Here is an 18,374-nt window from a genome sequence, read left to right as displayed (position 1 = left end):
TTGGCAAGATATACAGAACTGTTAAATATCATCCTGTCCCACAGCGTTCTGTTATGATTGTTGTATTAGCCCCACTTAACTTACAGGGAACCAGAGATCTGATGTGGTCAGAGCAGACCGTGGGTCGGGCCCAGGAAAATTTGGGGCAGAGTGGGGTTGGTGAGATCTGCAGATACCAGCTGGTTAGTTGAGCCCCGTCTTTCCATTCCTGAACTCTGTTGGGTGGGGTTTGTCCTGTCCCCTCTTATCTCCTGCAGTCAGTTTATGCTGCGTTTGTCAGCGGATCCAGTTGCCCAAACACTGCAACCAAGTTTCCCCTAGCAGGGAGAAAATGTTTGGGAGGTCTGTGACTACAGCAAATGGTGCTGAAGTCCTCAGTGCTTGTGGTTTCTTTGATGCTCAAAGTGACAATAGTGACATCCTAAAGGCCAAGATCACATCCCTTTGCAGCCTGCTTTCCCTGCGGCTCCAGCCTTGCTTGCTTTCCCTCCTGGAGCTTGCTTAGTGCCCCATCCAGGCAGTCCTTAGTATGCTCATCCCTCTTTGCAGGCTCCTTAAGATCTGGTGTCACTTTAACGGATCTAAAGGAGATGTCCTTGTTTCCTGACGGCCCCTTCTTTCCTTAATCTGGTGCCGGATGGGGCGGGGCACGGTACGGGCTTCCGGCGGAAGCACTGGAAGCAAGATGGCGGCTGCTGAGACGGTCCTCAAAGGGTATGCTGGTGTGGAGCGAGGCAGGGTCCTCGTGGGCAGTGCAAAGATTGAGCTGGGGGTGGGCAGAGTGGACAGAATAGGGCAGGGTGCGGATCCATGGCCCTACGCATTCTGGGCCAGGTCTGTGCTGCTTCACGCTGTCGACCTGTGAATGTTGCCCGGTAGCGCAGCCCAGATCCCTTTTCTCTACTCCTTTTGACCCTGCACCCAGAGTGGTGGTTGCGATCTGCTACCGTGACCTCAGCCCTCATTCCAAACTGTGGCACCATTCGTTCCACAAGCTCCACACCTCTGGCCCCTTAGAGGAAGGAGGTCCCAGAATAGCTGGGAAATTACGAAAACAGCCTCACTGCACGGGTTGGTGAATGCTGTGATGCCATTGTATGATGGACGGTGATGTTGAAACCAGTCGGGAATGACCACCCCATCCGGAGAGGTGAGGGTAAACTTTCGGGATGCTCTGAGTCCAGAGATGAGTTTGAAAGATGCAAAGTTAACCAAGCAGCCAAGTTGGGAGCCAGGCTGTTGCCTGAATGGAGACAAGCAGCAAGAGCCAAAACCTAGAGTCTGGCCATACTTAGTATATAGCATACTAAGAAATGTGGATTTTTCTCCGTTGGCCGTTGGATTGCTTTTGAAGAATACCAACCAGAAGAGTAATCGTATTTGTATTTTCTTGGGATAACGGAGGAGATAAAAAGAAGGCGATCTCGTTCAGGAAATTGTCGCCATAAACCGGGGCAAAATGTAGGTCAGAAGAGGGAGGGGAGTGTACCTCACAAGTGGTTTTGTTATACCCAGAAGAGTATTGGGACCCCTCCCTTTCTGTCCTCCCTGTGCTCGTGTTGACAAGGTGTTGGAGCAACTGCACCAAAAGTGTGGAGACATTGATTCAGAATGCTCTTGGTGTCTGCAGAGGGGGTGGAGGACATTTCTTCGTGCTGCTTTTATTCCTTTTGGAAACATCACAGATACTCTGATTCTGCTGTATTATGAAACAGTTGACACTGAAAAGTCCCTCTTAAGTCAGATTCCTGATGCCAGGAAAATAACTTAGTAAAAAATTTTATGTCATGAGCATTCTATGTATGGCTGGTATATAATGCATTTAAGGGGGATGTCTCTTTAGGTCAGCATGGTGGTGATCTTGGAGATGGAAAAGGACGGTTCTGAGGACAGCAGGGCTAGGATGATGATGTGGCTATGGGTTGAAATTTACAAAAATTAATCTGTTAGATTTGAGGGTAGACTTTAAGTTGGAACCATTTGGGGGCTTTGATTTCTCATCATTTAATATAAAAAGTGTATAGTAAAAAGGGCGGGCTCAGTGGCTCACGCCTGTAATCCCAGCACTTTGGGAGGCCGAGGCAGGCGGATCACGAGGTCAGGAGATCGAGACCATCCTGGCTAACACGGTGTGAGCCACCGCGCCCAGCCCCCAATTTTTTTCTTTTTTTGAGACGAAGTTTTGCTCTTTGTTGTCCAGGCTGGAGTGCAGTGGCATGATCTTGGCTCACTGGAACGTCTGCCTTCTGGGTTCAAGTGATTCTTCTGCCTCAGCCTCCCAAGTAGCTGGGATTACAGGCGTCTGCCACCACGCCCGGCTGATTTTTGTCTTTTTAGTAGAGACAGGGTTTCACCATGTTGGCCAGGCTGGTCTCAAACTCCTGACCTCGTGATCCGCCCGCCTTGGCCTCCCAAAGTGCTGGGATTGCAGGCGTGAGTCACTGCGCCCAGCTCTTAGAAAAAAAATTTTAATGTTTGGTTCTTGTTTCACATTACCTGCTGGGTAGGTGTACTCTACTTTATCTGTATACCGGAACTCCCTTCATGGCAGCTATGCTGTTAAATAGCAGGGTGCAGCAGGGAAGCTCAACCTCAGCAGTGAAGCCTTGGCCTCTGCTTACCTGGTTAAGTTTTTCTTCAATTGGTATCACAGTTACGGTGCAAGTTTCTATTTGATCTTTTGTTTTTATTTTCTAGGTTAAGAATTTTAGACCCAGTTCTGCTACTAACTTTCTGTGTGGACACAAACTCACTGAGCCTTCAGTTCTTCAAATCTTTCTTTTTTTTTTTTTTTTTTTTTTGAGATGGAGTCTCACTCTGTCACTCAGGCTGGAGTGCAGTGGTGCGATCTTGGCTCACTGCAACCTCCACCTTCCGGGTTCAAGGGATTCTCCTGCCTCAGCCTCCCAAGTAACTGGGACTACAGGCACCTGCCACCACACCTGACTAATTTTTTTTGTATTTTTAGTAGAGACAGGGTTTCACTATGTTGGCCAGACTGGTCTTGAACTCCTGACCTCGTGATCCGCCTGCCTTGGCCTCTCAAAGTGCTGGGATTACAGACGTGAGCCACTGCACCCAGCCTATACATATTATTATTATTATTACTATTTTTTAGAGACGGGGTCTTGCTCTATCACCCAGGCTGGATTGCAGTGTCGTTGATCATAGCTCAAGCAATTTTCCTGCCTCAGCCTCCCAAAGTGCTGTGATTACAGGTGTGAGCCACTGGACCTGGCCTCTTCATATCTTATAACGGTAAGACTAGCACATTCAGGAATCCTTCTATCCCTGAGTTTTTTTCGTTTTTGTTTTTTTTTTTTTTTTTTTTTTTGAGACGGAGTCTGACTCTGTCGCCCAGGTTGGAGTGCGGTGGCCGGATCTCAGCTCACTGCAAGCTCCGCCTCCCAGGTTCACGCCATTCTCCTGCCTCCGCCTCCCAAGTAGCTGGGACTACAGGCGCCCGCCTCTTCGCCCGGCTAGTTTTTTGTATTCTTTAGTAGAGACGGGGTTTCACCGTATTAGTCAGGATGGTCTCTATCTCCTGACCTCGTGATCCGCCCGTCTCGGCCTCCCAAAGTGCTGGGATTACAGGCTTGAGCCACCGCGCCCGGCCTGTTTTTTTTTTTTTTTTTTTTTTTTTTAATGGAGACAGAGTCTCTCTCTGTCGCCCAGGCTGGAGTGCAGTGGCACGATCTCGGCTCACTGCAACCTCCGCCTCCTGGGTTCAAGCAATTCTCCTATCTCAGCCTCCCAAATACCTGGGACTACAGGTGCACACTGCCACGCCAAGCTAATTTTTTGTATTTTAGTAGAGACAGGGTTTCACCATGTTGCCCAGGCTGATCTCAAACTCCTGAGCTCAGACAATCCACCTGCCTGAAAGTGCTAGGATTACAGGTGTGAGCCACCGTGCCCAGCCTATCCCTGAGTTTTATAAAGTAGTAATTCCTACTGCTCTTGGTCTCCCCCAGCTAAAATCAGTTTTTCCTGGGAACAAAGACTATGATGCTTCCGGCTGGGCGCGGTGACTCACGCCTGTAATCCCAGCACTTTGGGAGGCCGAGACAGGCGGATCACGAGGTCAGGAGATCGAGACCATCCTGGTTAACACGGTGAAACCTCATCTCTACTAAAAGTACACAAAAATTAGCTGGGTGTGGAGGCTAAGGCAGGAGAATGGCGTGAACCCGGGAGGCGGAGCTTGCAGTGAGCCAAGATCGTGCCACTGCACTCCAGCCTGAGCAACAGAGCGAGACTCCGTCTCAAAAAAAAAAAAAAAAAGGACTGATGCTTCCTTCTTTAGTAGTCACCTGACCCCAATGGTAAGGTCAATGCTCTATACACAAGTAAAGCTTGATTGGAATTAATGATTGTTAGATAAACAACTTTTGCTATTTCTGTAAGTTTTGTAAACAAAAGTCGTCAAAATGCTTGGAAAGCAACTTCAGGTTTACATTCCATAGTGATACAACTGAATTTTATTTTAATTAGTTAATTATTTGTTTTCGAGATGGAGTCTTGCTTTGTCACCCAGGCTGAAATGCAAAGGCGCAATGTAGGCTCACCACGGCCTCCGCCTCCTGGGTTCAAGTGAGTCTCTTGCCTCAGTGTTTCGAGTAGCTAGGACTACAGGCCTGCGCCATTGCACCCAGCTAATTTTTGTATTTTTAGTAGTGACAGGGTTTTACCATGTTGGCCAGGCTGGTCTCAAACTCCTGACCTCAGGTGATCTGCCTGCCTCGGCATCCCAAAGTGCTGGGATTATAGATGTGAGCCACTGCAGTCAGCTTGAATTGTACAAAGTTTAAAATTAGTTCATTGTTTATGTATATTTATTTAGAATGAAATGACTAATATTTCTGGATGCATTGCTGAAGAAACCAAGAAAAATCTAAAAATTTGATTTTCGTTTTGTAAATGACATCTGGATATGGCATGTTTCCTCCTGTTGCTCACATATTAACAACCCATTTCTGCTTTTGCAGAAAAGCACCAAGGATTCTCTTTTGTTGAATTTGTGTTGGCAGAGGTAAGAAGTTTTCCTTTTGTTTTATTAGTGTCACTCTTGTCATTGATTACCAAAGGTGTCAGTCTGTTTGGATGGATGTGGTAGTTTCCTTGGGCTGTTGTAACAAATTACCATAAATTTGGGTGGCTTAAAACAACAGAAATTTATTATCTCACAATTCTGGAGACTAGAAGTCTAAAGTCAAGGTGTTGGCAGGACCATGCTCTCTCTGAAGGCTCTCAGGAAGACTTTTTACTTGCTTTCCTGGCTTCTAGTGGCTCCTCACAATTCCTTGGCTTGTAGTATCACTCTAGTCTCTGCCCCTGTCTTCACATGGCTTTCTTCCTTCCTTTCTTCCTTGTGTTTCTGTCTTCTCTTATAAAGATACCAGTCAGGCCCCCCTCTTTTTTTTTTTTTTTTTTGAGGCAAGGTCTCACTCTGTCACCCAAGCTGGAGTGCAGTGGTGTGATTATAGCTCACTGCTTCCTCTAACTCCTGGGTTCAAATGATCCTGCTACCTCAGCCTCCCAAGTAGCTAGGGCTATAGGTGCACACCACCATGCCTACCTAATTTTTAAAATTTTTACAGAGATGGGTGTCTCACTATATTGCTCAGGCTCATCTTCAACTCCCAGCCTCAAGTCATCCTCCCACTTCAGTTCCCCAAAGCACTGAGATTACATGTGAGCTACTGCACCCAGCCCAGCACCCAAAATAACCTATTTCTAAATAAGGTCCGATTCTGAGGTTTAGGTGGATGTGAATTTTGGGTGACACTATTCAAGCCACTGTAGTGGCTTGGTAGTGGCTTTTGCAGAGAAACAGGAAGTTCTGGTTGAAGGATGGCCCACCAGGCCTGGCTCAAAGTTCTCCTCCTGTATTCAGAGTATAGAAGATAGGTCTTGGAGAGGCCAGAGCCCTCTGGCCTGGCATCGCTCATTCCTGTTTTACTGTGTGTATTCTCTCTCTCCATCAACTGGGCACCCATCCATATACCACCAGCTCTAACAGACAATACACACTCAGTAAAATACAGTCTAGGCAAGTAGGAGGGGAGATTGTGTCTTGTTTTGTGTGCTTGTGCTACTGAGTTTTTATTTGAACACTGTAAGAAGAGTTGAACCATAGGCATGAACTTTTTCATTGTTTACTTTTAGCAGGATGTTGCAGAAGCTGTCAACAACATGGTATGGCTGACAATCTTTGTTTTTTACTGAAGCTGTTATTTGGTGGTGCTTTTTGGTATAGGGAATGCCCATGTACCTATTGTGTTTCCAATTTCCATAGTTTCAAAGTTCTATAGCAAGCACAGGTCATCATTATTTGAAATAATTCAGTATGAACTAGCTACCTATAAAATTAATTCTTTTTTTTTTTTTCTCCCCGAGACTGAGTCTGCTCTATCGTCCAGGCTGGCGCGCAGTGGTGCAATCTCAGCTCACTGCAACCTCTGCCTCCCGAGTTCACGCGATACTCCTGAACAGCTGGGATTACAGACACCTGCCACCACAACCAGCTAATTTTTGTATTTTTAGTAGAGATGGGGTATTACCGTGTTAGCCAGTCTGGTCTTGAACTCCTCACCTCAAGTGACCCTCCTGGCTCGGCCTCCCAAAGTGCTGGGATTACAAATGTGAGCCACCACACCCATCCTAAAATTAATTCTTAACCAGACATCCTTCTCATTTCACATTTGTTGAATACCAACCACCTTTGTTGACCAATCTCTTGACCATTTTGCAGGGGTCAGCAAACTACAGCCCGTGGTCCAAATCATCCCACAGTCTGGTTTTGGTCTTTTTTTTTTTTTTTTTTTTTTTTTTTTTTTTTTTTTTTGAGACACAGTCTCGCTGTATTACCCAGGCTGGAGTGGAATGCAGTAGCACGATCTCGACTCACTACAACCTCCACCTCCTGGGCTCAAGCAATCCTCCCACCTCTGCCTCCCAAGTAGCTGGGACTACAGGTGTGTGTGCTACCACGCCCAGCTAATTTTAGTATTTTTTTGTAGAGACGGGATTTTGCCATGTTGCCCAAGCTGGTCTTGAACTCCTGAGCTCAAGCAATCTACAACCTTAGGCTCTCAAAGTGCCACAGTCTGTTTTTTGTGTCCTTTGAGCTAAATAATTGTTGTCTTTTAAAGGGTGTAGGGGAAAAAGGCCCAATATGCAGGAGAGGCTGTATGTAGCCTACAAAACCAAAAATATTTACTATCTAGCCCTTTTCAGAAAATTTGCTAATCCCTAGGCTACAACAATGTGCTGCAAATAAAATGTAACGTGATTGCAAGGTCAATTTTTTTTTTTTTTTTTTGACAGTCTCACTCTTTTGCTCAGGCTGGAGTGCATTGGTGCAATCTTGGCTCACTGCAGCCTCTGCCTTCTGGATTCAAGTGATTTTCCTGCCTCAGCCACCCAAGTAGCTGGGATTACAGGAGCACACAACTATGCCCAGCTAATTTTTGTCTTTTTTTTTTTTTTTTTTTTTTTGAGACGGAGTCTTGCTCTGCCGCCCAGGCTGGAGTGCAGTGGCCGGCTCTCAGCTCACTGCAAGCTCTGCCTCCCGGGTTCAAGCCATTCTCCTGTCTCAGCCTCCCGAGTAGCTGGGACTACAGGTGCCCGCCTTGTCGCCCGGCTAGTTTTTTTGTATTTTTTAGTAGAGACGGGGTTTCACCATATTAGCCAGGATGGTCTCGATCTCCTGACCTCGTGATCCGCCCGTCTCGGCCTCCCAAAGTGCTGGGATTACAGGCTTGAGCCACCGCGCCCGGCCATTTTTGTCTTTTTAGTAGAGACAGGGTTTCACCATGTTGGCCAGGCTGGTCCTGAACTCTTGATTTCAAGTGATCTCCCAGCCTCAGCCTCCCAAAGTGCCAGGATTATAAGCATGAGCCACCACGCCCAGCCTGCAGGGTCAGTTTGTGAATCATATGTAAGAGCAGCGTTTCATGTAGTATATGAAAGTGATTATGGAGAACTGCTGTGATTAGCTGTAGTCAGAAACAGCCATTGAAGAGTTAGGTTCTCTTAAACCAGTTAACACCTGAAGAAGAGAAAATCTGCAAGGATTGTGACAAATAGAGTGCTTCAAAAGAAAATGATTTGAGGCTGAGTGTGGTGGCTCACATAATCTCAGCACTTTGGGAGATGGAGGCGGGAGGATCGCTTGAGGCCAGGAGTTCAAGACCCAACCTGGGCAATAGTGAGGCCCTGTTTCTACAAAATAATGATAATTTTCTTTTGTTTGTTTGTTTTTGAGACAGAGTCTTGCTCTGTTGTCCAGGCTGGAGTGTAGTGGCACAGTCTTGGCTCACTACAGCCTCTGCCTCCTGGGTTCCAGCGATTCCCCTGCCTCAACCTCCTGGGTAGCTGGAATTACAGGAGCATGCCACCATGCCTGGCTAATTTTTGTATTTTTAGTAGAGATGGGGTTTTGCCATGTTGGCCAGGCTACTCTTGAACTCCTGACCTCAGGTGATCCTCCTGCCTCGGCCTCCCAAGGTGCTGGTATTATAGGTGTGAGCCACCACGCCTGGCCAAATAATAATATTTTAAGAAAAGAAAATGATTTTAATTCCTATTGCCACTGTAACAAATTACTACAAATTTAGCGGCTTAAAACAAGACAAGTTTATCTTACATTTTTAGAGGTCAGAAATCCAAAAGGGGTCTCACTGGACTAACATCAAGCTGTTGTCAGGGTTCTGTTGCTTCTGGGGGCCCCAAGGAGAATCTGTTTCCTTGCCTTTCCCAGCTTCTAGAGGCTACCCACATTTTTTGGCTCTTGGCCCCTTCCACTTCAAAGCTAGCAATGGCCTCTCAAATCTTTCTCACACTGCATCACTTTGAAGCTGTCTACTTCTCTTTTCCATATTTAGATGACTCTTGTGATTACATTGGGTCCATCTGAATAATCCCGGGTAATCATTTTATTTTAAGGTTAGCTAGCAACCTTAATTATATCTGCAACCTTAATTCTTTCCTGTCATATAACATAACATATTCATAGGTTCTGAGAAATAGACTGTGGACATCTTTGGAGAGCCATTCTGCCTACCACAAAACCCTTAAATGCCCCCCACCCCCTGCTTTTTATTTTTATGATCGATATTCATGACTAAATATGAAACAAGGACGTCATTTAATGCTAGCATTCCATTTTTTTTTAATTACTGGGAATAAAATTAGTACCTGATCCATCTTTTTTCTAAGAACAAAGGACATAGCTGTAATTATAACCTCAGTCTTACTAAATTAAGGAATCTTTTTTTCATATAACTTTTAGTTCTCATGAAAAGGCCCAAAACAAACTTCTTTTGAAGTATCAGTTGTTCTTGGCTAATGAAATATTCCTACACTTCATTCCATGTTCTTTGTTACGCCTGCATCAAACATGCCCCTCAGCGGTCAACAATACCAGTTTTTCTCCAGGTCAAAGCTGATCTTGACTTTCTAAGGTGGACTCAAGTACTTGGTAACTACATTTTACCCTCATAGTTTCAGAGTCCTGAGCTCAAATCGATCTTGCCAGCACAGACCTTCCTGTTTGTTGGTATTAAAGAAAGGAAGTGCATGGTGGCTCAAGGGCATTCTAGTGGTTACGTTTGTGCTTAGCCTGCTTATGGGGTGCAGGCTCAAAGGCTTGGAATCACAAGCAAGTCTCAGGCTCCTGGTGGAAGACTGTCAGGTATTCTTTTAACCCAACAGGTTTAAGCAGCTGAGTTGTATTTCAGTCTTTTCAGAATGAATCTGAGCTCTTTGGGTGGACAATTTCTGTCAATTTGGCCAAACCAATGAGAGTTAAGGAAGGTTCTTCCTGACCGGGTGAGTGGGAGCAACTCACAGATTCCCTGTCATGTCCACAACTCCACAACTTTGGCCTTGTGGCCTTGGCTGCTTTTTTTTTTTTTTTTTTTTTTTTTTTTTTTTTTTTTTTTTTTTGAGATAGTCTCATTCTGTCGCCCAGGCTGGAGTGCAGTGGTGCCATCACAGCTCACTGCAGTCTCTGCCTTCCAGGTTCAAGCAAGTCTTATGCCTCAGCCTCCCAAGTAGCTGGGATTACAGGCATGTGCCACCATGCCTGACTAATTTTTGTATTTTTAGTAGAGATGGGGTTTCACCATGTTGTCCCGACTGGTCTCAAACACTGGCCTCAAATGACCCACCCACCTTGACCTCCCAAAGTGTTGAGATTATAGGCGTGAGCCACTGTGCCTGGCCCTTGGCTGCATTTTTATCCCAGTCCTACTTCCTCTTGTAGTGATGGTATGAACACAAGTAGAGTGGTTTATAGTAGAGAAGAGAATGTAGCACCTCCATGGAAATAACCAGTTTGAGATTCCCAGCAAAGCTGGAGGCACTGCCCCACGTAAAAGTCTAACTTTTGGACATAGACGTAGACTATGCCATATCAGCCTTGACACAGGCTGGGACATTCCTTTTGGCTTGACTTAGTTCCTCCTCCTTATTCACTTCTGTTAAGAGCTGGACTCAGGGCCTGACACTTCCCAGTGATAACTTTTCTTGTTTTGGAGAGTTCCTAAGAGGGAGCTTCTGACTGTGAAACCCTACATAGTGAGTCCACTTTGCTGACCAAAGCAGTGAAGAACTGGACATAGCTAATTAGCTATTGGCTGATGGCTTGAATTTCTTAACATTCATTTGATTCCTTCCTTTCAGTTTGGTCAGATGAAGACTGGGTGGAGAATTTTGCTGGGAAGTGGATAAAGAGGAAGATGGTTGAGACCTCCCAAAGCAGAAAGCCAGGAGGGAGAATGAAAGTTCATGCTTCCAGAGGAGAGGCTGCTATTTGCCACATAGGGAATTTCTGAGGTGAGTGGTGCTGGGTGAATTTAAAGAAGTTTTGGGTTTCTTATCTAAGTGAGAAATATCTTATGTGGGCTCAGGTATTTGTGATTGCTACTGAGCAAGGTGGATATCTGAGATGAGAAAGGATAGTGAGTATTCTGCATCACCAGCGTCCACTGTCCTCCTAGTCTTTGGCAGCAGGCTCGCTGTCTTCCTGTTCTTGCCCTGATTCCAAGGGGGCAGAATCATGTAGGGGCCCGTTCCCCTCAGTCAGTACACAGCCGCAAGGCTCTCTCTGCCCTCTCCACTTGCTCCTGCTTTTCCATCAGGCCATCCTGACTGTTGCTTCCCAGGATAATTTACGGGCTCCTCCTCCTCTGTCCACCCTTTGAGCAGTGATATTTCCCTGAATTCCTTCCTTAGCCCTCAGCTCCTCTCTCCACATTATCCTTGTACCATGTCAGCCACTTCTGTCTCCTAAGGTTATAATGATCTGTCATTGTCCGAATGATATTCTGATCTCTATCCCTAGTCCTGACCTTCACCTATTTCTGTCTGGATGTCTTATAGGCACCATAAATAAAGCATATCCCAAATGGGTTTCATCACCTTTCTGGTCTTTTTTTATGCCCAATCTTAGTTCACTTTGCCATCTTCAGCATAGTCACACCCAAACCAGATTCCTTGGTGCCAGCTTAGATCCCTCACTATATTTCATACCTAATGCATTGCCATACCCTGCTAATTTTATCTTTTAAATCTTGCATTTCTCCTCTCCAGTTTTCTTCTGCCACTGTTGTCTTGGCTGAGACCTTACCTCTCTCCTGTGAATAACTGGAGTAGCTTCTTAACTGGTCTCCCTGCTCCAGGCCTGCTTTCCTCCTATCCTTAGCAGCCAGAGGAAGCTTTCTAAAGGGCAGATCTGACTATATCACTCTCCTCAAGCATTCTAGGGACTCCCTTGATTTATAGGTTTATTGAGCCCAACCCTCATCAAAAGGGACGGAAGGCCTCTGTATGTTCTGATTCCTGCTTGTGTCTCCATATTTTATCCCCATTTTATATACTAGGAAACAAGAATTTGTAGATACCTGTAAATCTCTATGTTTTGGTGTAAGTCATTCCTCTGCCTGCAGTATCCTTTCCCATTTATTTTATGTGGCTAATGCCTGCTTATTTCTCATAGCGCAGCCCATTTACTGCCTTCTCCAGGAAGCTTTTCTTAATCCTCCAGTGAGTGAGGCAAGTATCACTCTGGGCTCCCATGGCCTCTGGGTTCCTGCGGCACCCTCTGTCCTGGCATTATATGTAAATGTGATTATATAGAAATGTGACTGCATTATATTGAAATTACTTATTTAACAAATATCTAAATATTGCTTGTTCTATGCTAGGCACTGTTCTAAGTGCTCTACTAATATTTAATCCTAATTACAATTATTTGAGATAAGTACTATTATTATTCCCAGTTCTAGGTGAGGAAGCTGGGGCACAGTGAGGTCAGTACCTTGTTCAGTGTTATACAGTTCATAATGGTGGAACTGAGGTCTGAACTAAGGCTGTAGAGCTCCAGGATCTGTGTGCCTCTTACATTGTGGGTATCCCTCCCCCGCTGGCTAGCCAGTTCCTCAAGGCCAGAGGCTGTATCTATCTAACTGCCTATCTATTTGTTTTTTATTTTTTGAGTCAGGGTCTTGCTTTGTTGCCCAGGCTGGAGTATAGTGGTACCATCACAGCTCACTGCAGCCTTGACCTTCCAGGCTCAAGTGATCTTCCTGCCCCAGCCTTCCAACTAACTGGAACTACAGGCACACCACCATACCCAGCTAAATTTTTCATTTTTTATTTTGTAGATACAGGGTCTCACTGTGTTGCCCAGATTGGTCTCAGAACTCCTGGGCTCAAGCAGTCCTCTTGCCTTGGCCTCCCAAAGTGCTGGGATTACAGAGTGAGCCACAACACCCAACTGTATCTATTTATTTAAGAATCCCAGTACTTGGCCTGATAGCTCAATACCTCTATGTTGAACTATTAATCCAAAAAAACAATAGAGTTGGCTGGGCGTGGTAGCTCACATCTGTAATCCCAGCATTTTGTGAGGCCAAGGTGGGCAGATCACGAGGTCAGGAGTTCGAGACCAGCCTGACCAACATGGTGAAACCCGTCTCTACTAAAAATACAAAAATTAGCCGGGCATAGTGGCACGCGCCTGTGATCCCAGCTACTCAGGAGGCTGAGGCAGGAGAATCACTTGAACCCAGGAGGTGGAGGTTGCAGTGAGCTGAGATCGTGCCACTGCACTCTAGTCTGGGTGACAGAGTGAGACTCCATCTCAAAAAACAAACAAAAACATAGAGTTTTCTCTATTACACAAATTGGAGGGTTTGCACTGAGTGTTGTATTTATCCTCTATCCGGTCTTATCTTGGAGCACAAAGCAAAAAGGGGCAGCATCCTCCATTGTCTCTGCAAACTTAGGCCTGAGCAAGAGGGCTGCCCGCTTGCTTCCATGTAGCCAGCCAGTGTATGTTCAGGGCCAAGTATAGAGGGAGAAGGGGGTGGCACATGGGTGGTTTTGTTTAACTGGAAGACAGTGGGTAGATTGGAACTAGCATTTGAAGATGTTGAGAGCTGTGGATCATGGGCAAGAAAAGCTCTGTTCTGTGACTGTGGGGCAGGAGGAGGAAACTGATGCTTCTGAGGGTGAGCGCGATGAGATAACATGCCTGTGTATGGGCCTCAGGTTAGACAGTGCTGAGGTCTCCTGTCACTGGGCATCCAGCTGGGTGCTACGGCTGTGGCTCCTGTCTCCTGCAGCCCTGTCAGGGCCCAAGGCCTTCCCTGTCAGCACTTGCTGCAGCCTACTCACTGAAGTTGTGTTCTGGGTGGGTGTGTAGAATACTCGCACTCCTACTTGGGGCATCAGGGAGCTCTCTAGCAATTTCTTCTGCACCTAGGGAGAGCCCACTGCTAAAAAGGCCTGGTCAAATCCTCAGGTGTACATGGACATCGAGATTGGGAACAAGCCAGCTGGCTGCATCCAAATGCTCCTGCGTTCCGATGTCGTGCCCATGACAGCAGGTGAGCAGGATGCCATGGTCAGGACGGCGGGACACTGGTGGCTGAGCAAGATGGGGAGGAAGCTACCTGGAGTCCTGGGCCCTTAACACTATTTCCATCTGAGGCATTTCAGATCCCAGCATTTAGTAACATGAGGCACAGCAGGCATTGTTGAAGCTCTGTAAAGGCTTAGAGCCATTAGAAAGAATAGGCAACTGAAAGTATAAACAGTTTTAATTATCTTCTGGTTTGATTTTATTGTTGGGTTTTTTTTTTCTTTGTAATTTTATTTGGATATATTTTCAAACTTACAGATATATAGAATAAGAATTCTGTAAGAATATTTCAAGGGGCCAGGTGCAGTGGCTCACACCTGTAATCTCAGCACTTTGGGAGGCCACGGTGGGAGGATCACTTGAGGCCAGGAGTTTGAGCTCAGCCTGGGCAACACAGCAAAAGACTCCATCTCTACAAAAAATACAAAATTAGATGGGTATAGTGGGATGTGCCTGTAGTTCCAGCTATTTGGGAGGCTGAGACAGGAGGATTGCTTGAGCCCAGGAGGTTGAGGCTGCAGGCCATAATTGCACCACTACACTCCAGTCTTGGCAACAGAGCAGGGCCTTGTCTTAAAAAAAGAAAAAGAAAAAGAAAAAAAGCATAGTTAGAGGAACTCTTATATATCCTTTACCTATTCATTAATTTCCTTTTTTTGTCCTGTATGCTTTATCATTTTCTTTACATACATTGTACACAGATGCGTATATGTATTTTTTCCCTGTTCAGTTGAGAAGTTGAAGACCATGCACCTTTACTCCTAAATACTTCAGTATATATTTCCTAAGAACCAGAATATTCCCTTGCATAATCAGAGTATAGCTATCAAAATTATAAAATGTAACACTGAGTGATGAGCCATATTCACATTTTATCACTTGTCCCAACATTGTCCTTTATAGTAATTTTTAGCAATTTTTCTTCCCTGACAAGGATTCCCACATTGATTTAGTTGTCAAGTCTCTTCAGTCTTCTTTTATTTGAAACCATTTCTTAATTTTTCATTGTCTTTTTTGATCTTGACATCTTTGAAAAGAATAGGCCAGTTGTGTTTAAGTGATGCTTCTCAGTTTATATTTGTCTAGTACTTCTTCATGATTAGATTTAGGTTATGTGTTTTGACAGCAACAGCACAGAAGCAGTGTTGTTAGTGCATCGTATGAGGAAGTACATGATGTCAGTTCAGATGTTTGCGATGTTAATTTTGTTGACTTGGTTGAGGAGTTATTTGCCAAGTGTCTTCACTGGAAAAAATGCAATTTTTTTTTTTTTCTTTGAGACAGGATCTAGTTCTGTTGCCCAGGCTGGAGTGCAGTGGTGTGATCACAGCTCACTGCAGCTTACTGCAGCTTCAACCTTCCAGGCTCAAGTGATCCTCCCAGCTCAGCTTCCCAAGTAGCTGGGACCACAGGCATGCACCACCATGCCCAGCCAATTTTTTATTATTTTTTTGTACAGGTGGGGGTTTCACTGTGTTTCCCGGCTAATTTATATATATATATATATTTTTTTTTTTTTTGTAGAGATGGTGGGGTTTTGCCATGTTGTCCAGTCTGGTCTTGAACTGGACTCAAGTGATCCTCTCACCTCGGCCTCCCAAAATGCTGGGATTACAGACATGAGTGACTGCACCCAGCCAGAAAAGTACTATTTTTAAGGGTATCAATCAGAAGCTAAAAGTTTGTCTCCTTACTATTCAGCTCATCTCCCAGAGGTAGCTAGTATTGACAGTTGTGTTTTCCTTTTTTCTTAAATATTCATGAAGACCTTTTTTTTACCCATAATCTTTTTTGTTGTAATCTAGCTTTTAAAAATGTTTCTCAAAGTCATAATTACACATAGTTAAAGAAAATCATTCTGTAATAAAACATTCTTCTGCCCCCCACCCAACATCATTTTTCTGCCCTACCAGAGGCAACATTCATTTCTTTTAACTATTTTAATTATTTGGGCTTTTATTGCTATGTCTCTGAAAAATATACTCATGTAACTGTTAGTAATCCCAGGCTGGAGTGCCATGGCATGATCTTGGCTCACGTTTTGCAACCTCCGCCTCCCGGGTTCAAGTGATTCACCTGCTTCAGCCTCCCAAGTAGCTGGGATTACAGGCGCCTGCCACGATGCCCGGCTGGTTTTGTATTTTTAGTAGAGACAGGGTTACACCATGTTGACCAGGCTGGTCTCGAACTCCTGACCTCAGGTGATCCGCCCACCTCTGCCTCCCAAAGCGCTGGGATTACAGGTGTGAGCCATGGCGCCTGGCCTCCCTCCTCTACTATCCATTTTAGATACCTCTCATCCTTACCTCAGCTGGCTCCTCTGCTAATCTAAATGGCTTATCTGCTGGGGTGACCTAGACCTTTGTCTGTGGGGATTTGAGCTCCTGGTCATTATATACCTTCTCAGGTCATGGCTGCGTAGCACAATTGGATAGGGGAGTCCAAATGTTTATTCAGTTGTCTTAAGAGCAGTTTATAGAAAGTCCATCTTTGCCCCAGTGATTTAAGATGCCAAGCTTTATGAAATACTTAATATACTTAATTCCTTTACATATATATATATATATATATATATATTTTTTTTTTTTTTTTTTTTTTTTTTTGAGACAGAGTTTCACTCTTGTTGCCCGGGCTGGAGTGCAATGGCATGATCTCAGCTTACTGCAGCCTCTGCCTCCCGGGTTCAAGTGATTCTTCTGCCTCAGCCTCCTGAGTAGCTGGAATTACAGGTGTACGCCACCACACTTAGCTAATTTTCTGTATTTTTAGTAGAGACAGGGTTTCACCGCGTTGATCAGGCTGGCCTCGAACTCCTAACCTCAGGTGATCCACCTGCCTTGGCCTCCCAAAGTGCTGGGATTACAGACCTGAGCCACCACACCTGGCCTATGTATATATTTTAATAGAGATGAGGTCTTGCCTTGTTGCCCAGGCTGGTCTCCAACTCCTCTGCTCAGGCAATCCTCCTGCCTTGGCCTCCCCAAGTACTGAGATTACAGATGTGAGCCACCATGCCCAGCTGAAATACTGAATTTTCATATGTATCTGGGTCTATTTCTGGACTTTCTCTTCTTTTCACCTAGTCTGTTCAATCTATTTGTGTGCCACTTCCACAATTAAGCATTTAGTTTAAATAAAGGTACTATGTACTTTTTTTGATTTGGAGAGCTGGAGTTTGCGGGGGGTGTGTGTGTTTTATTTTAGAGACAGGGTCTCACTTTGTCACCTAGGAGTGTGCCACCACACCTGGCTAATTGCTGTATTTTTAGTAGAGATGGGGTTTTGCCATGTTGGCCAGGCTGGTCTCGAACTCCTGACCTCAGGTGATCCACCCACCTCAGCCTCCCAAAGTGCTGGGATTACAGGCATGAGCCACCATGGCTGGGACCCAACTAATTATTTGTGTTTTTGTAGAGATGGCGTGTTACAGAGAGCTGGAGTTTTAATGATCTAGTTAGATATTCTTACCTCAGACCTTTCCCTTTCTCAATCCCAGAGAATTTCCACTACCCGCGCACCCATTTAAAGGACTCAGCTTCAAGGGAAGCAGCTTCCACCGCATTATCCCCCGGTTTATGTGCCAGGGCAGTGATTTCACAAACCACAACGGCACCAGGGGCAAGTCCATCTACAAGAAGAAGTTTGATGATGAAAACTTTATCTTCAAACACACAGGACCAGGTAGGAACTACTCATCTGTGGTGACAAAGGAGGCTGGGCAAGGGCAGCTGGCTGTGCAGGATGGAAGGATGAGCCGTGGTTCTGGCTGAGAAACAGGGAGTCTGGAGGAGACCCAGCCACCAGACACAGGAGGACCGTTCAGCCTTGCTCGGGTGGAGTTAACTTTGGGCTTTGAAAAGCTTTTTTGTTTTTTATTTTGGCTTATTTCAGTTCCCATTTGTCTCCTTTCATTAAAAGAGGAAGACGCATAAATGCCTGGGTCTGCTCCTACAGTGGTGTCTTGTTATTGTTTTTGTAACTTTTTATTTTATGTAATGTCAAGCTCACGGAAGAGTTACAACAATATTGTGATGAACCCCACATACCTTTGCTCGCATTTACTCAGGTTCTCCAGTTGTTTATATTGGTGAACATCATTTCCTATTTATTCTCCTTCTGTATATATTTATAGACAGTGTGTATTTTTTTAGAGCCATTTGAGAGTAAGTTGGAGAGTTCGTGTTCATCCACCACTAAATACTTCAGCTTGTATTTCATAAGAAGCAGGGTATTTTTAATATTACCAGGACATAGTTCTCAAAATCAGAAAATGAACACTGCTACAATACTATTCTCTCATCTGCAGTGCATATTCAGATTTCCTCATGTGATACCACATCATCCTTTTGGGGGTTTTCGTGGTTGGCACATGTCCTAGACTCATAGATGCGCTGCCCATCCACCCGCGCCACATTGCCCTGTTGCCTCACTCACATCCTAC

At 45.1% G+C, this 18,374-nt stretch overlaps 1 long non-coding RNA gene across 2 annotated transcripts in view; it reads left to right on the top strand.

The window, feature by feature from the left end:
* The first annotated feature begins 725 nt into the window (after nucleotides 1-725).
* Nucleotides 726-18,374, top strand: part of LOC104654872 — a 33,286-nt gene continuing 15,637 nt past the window's right edge. The window contains exons 1-6 of one of the 2 annotated variants that reach the window (XR_004060420.1): nucleotides 726-1,150; nucleotides 3,119-3,258; nucleotides 4,989-5,032; nucleotides 10,690-10,842; nucleotides 13,814-13,898; nucleotides 17,430-17,614. This is a non-coding gene — a long non-coding RNA (uncharacterized LOC104654872). Of the gene's footprint in view, nucleotides 1,151-3,118; nucleotides 3,259-4,988; nucleotides 5,033-10,689; nucleotides 10,843-13,813; nucleotides 13,899-17,429; nucleotides 17,869-18,374 lie in introns of those variants that run through there. The other variant, XR_746906.2, reaches the window with a different exon arrangement.

Source organism: Rhinopithecus roxellana, chromosome 12, assembly GCF_007565055.1.
Source record: "Rhinopithecus roxellana isolate Shanxi Qingling chromosome 12, ASM756505v1, whole genome shotgun sequence".
NCBI lineage: Eukaryota > Metazoa > Chordata > Mammalia > Primates > Cercopithecidae > Rhinopithecus > Rhinopithecus roxellana.
This window is presented reverse-complemented; position numbering and strand designations above follow the sequence as displayed.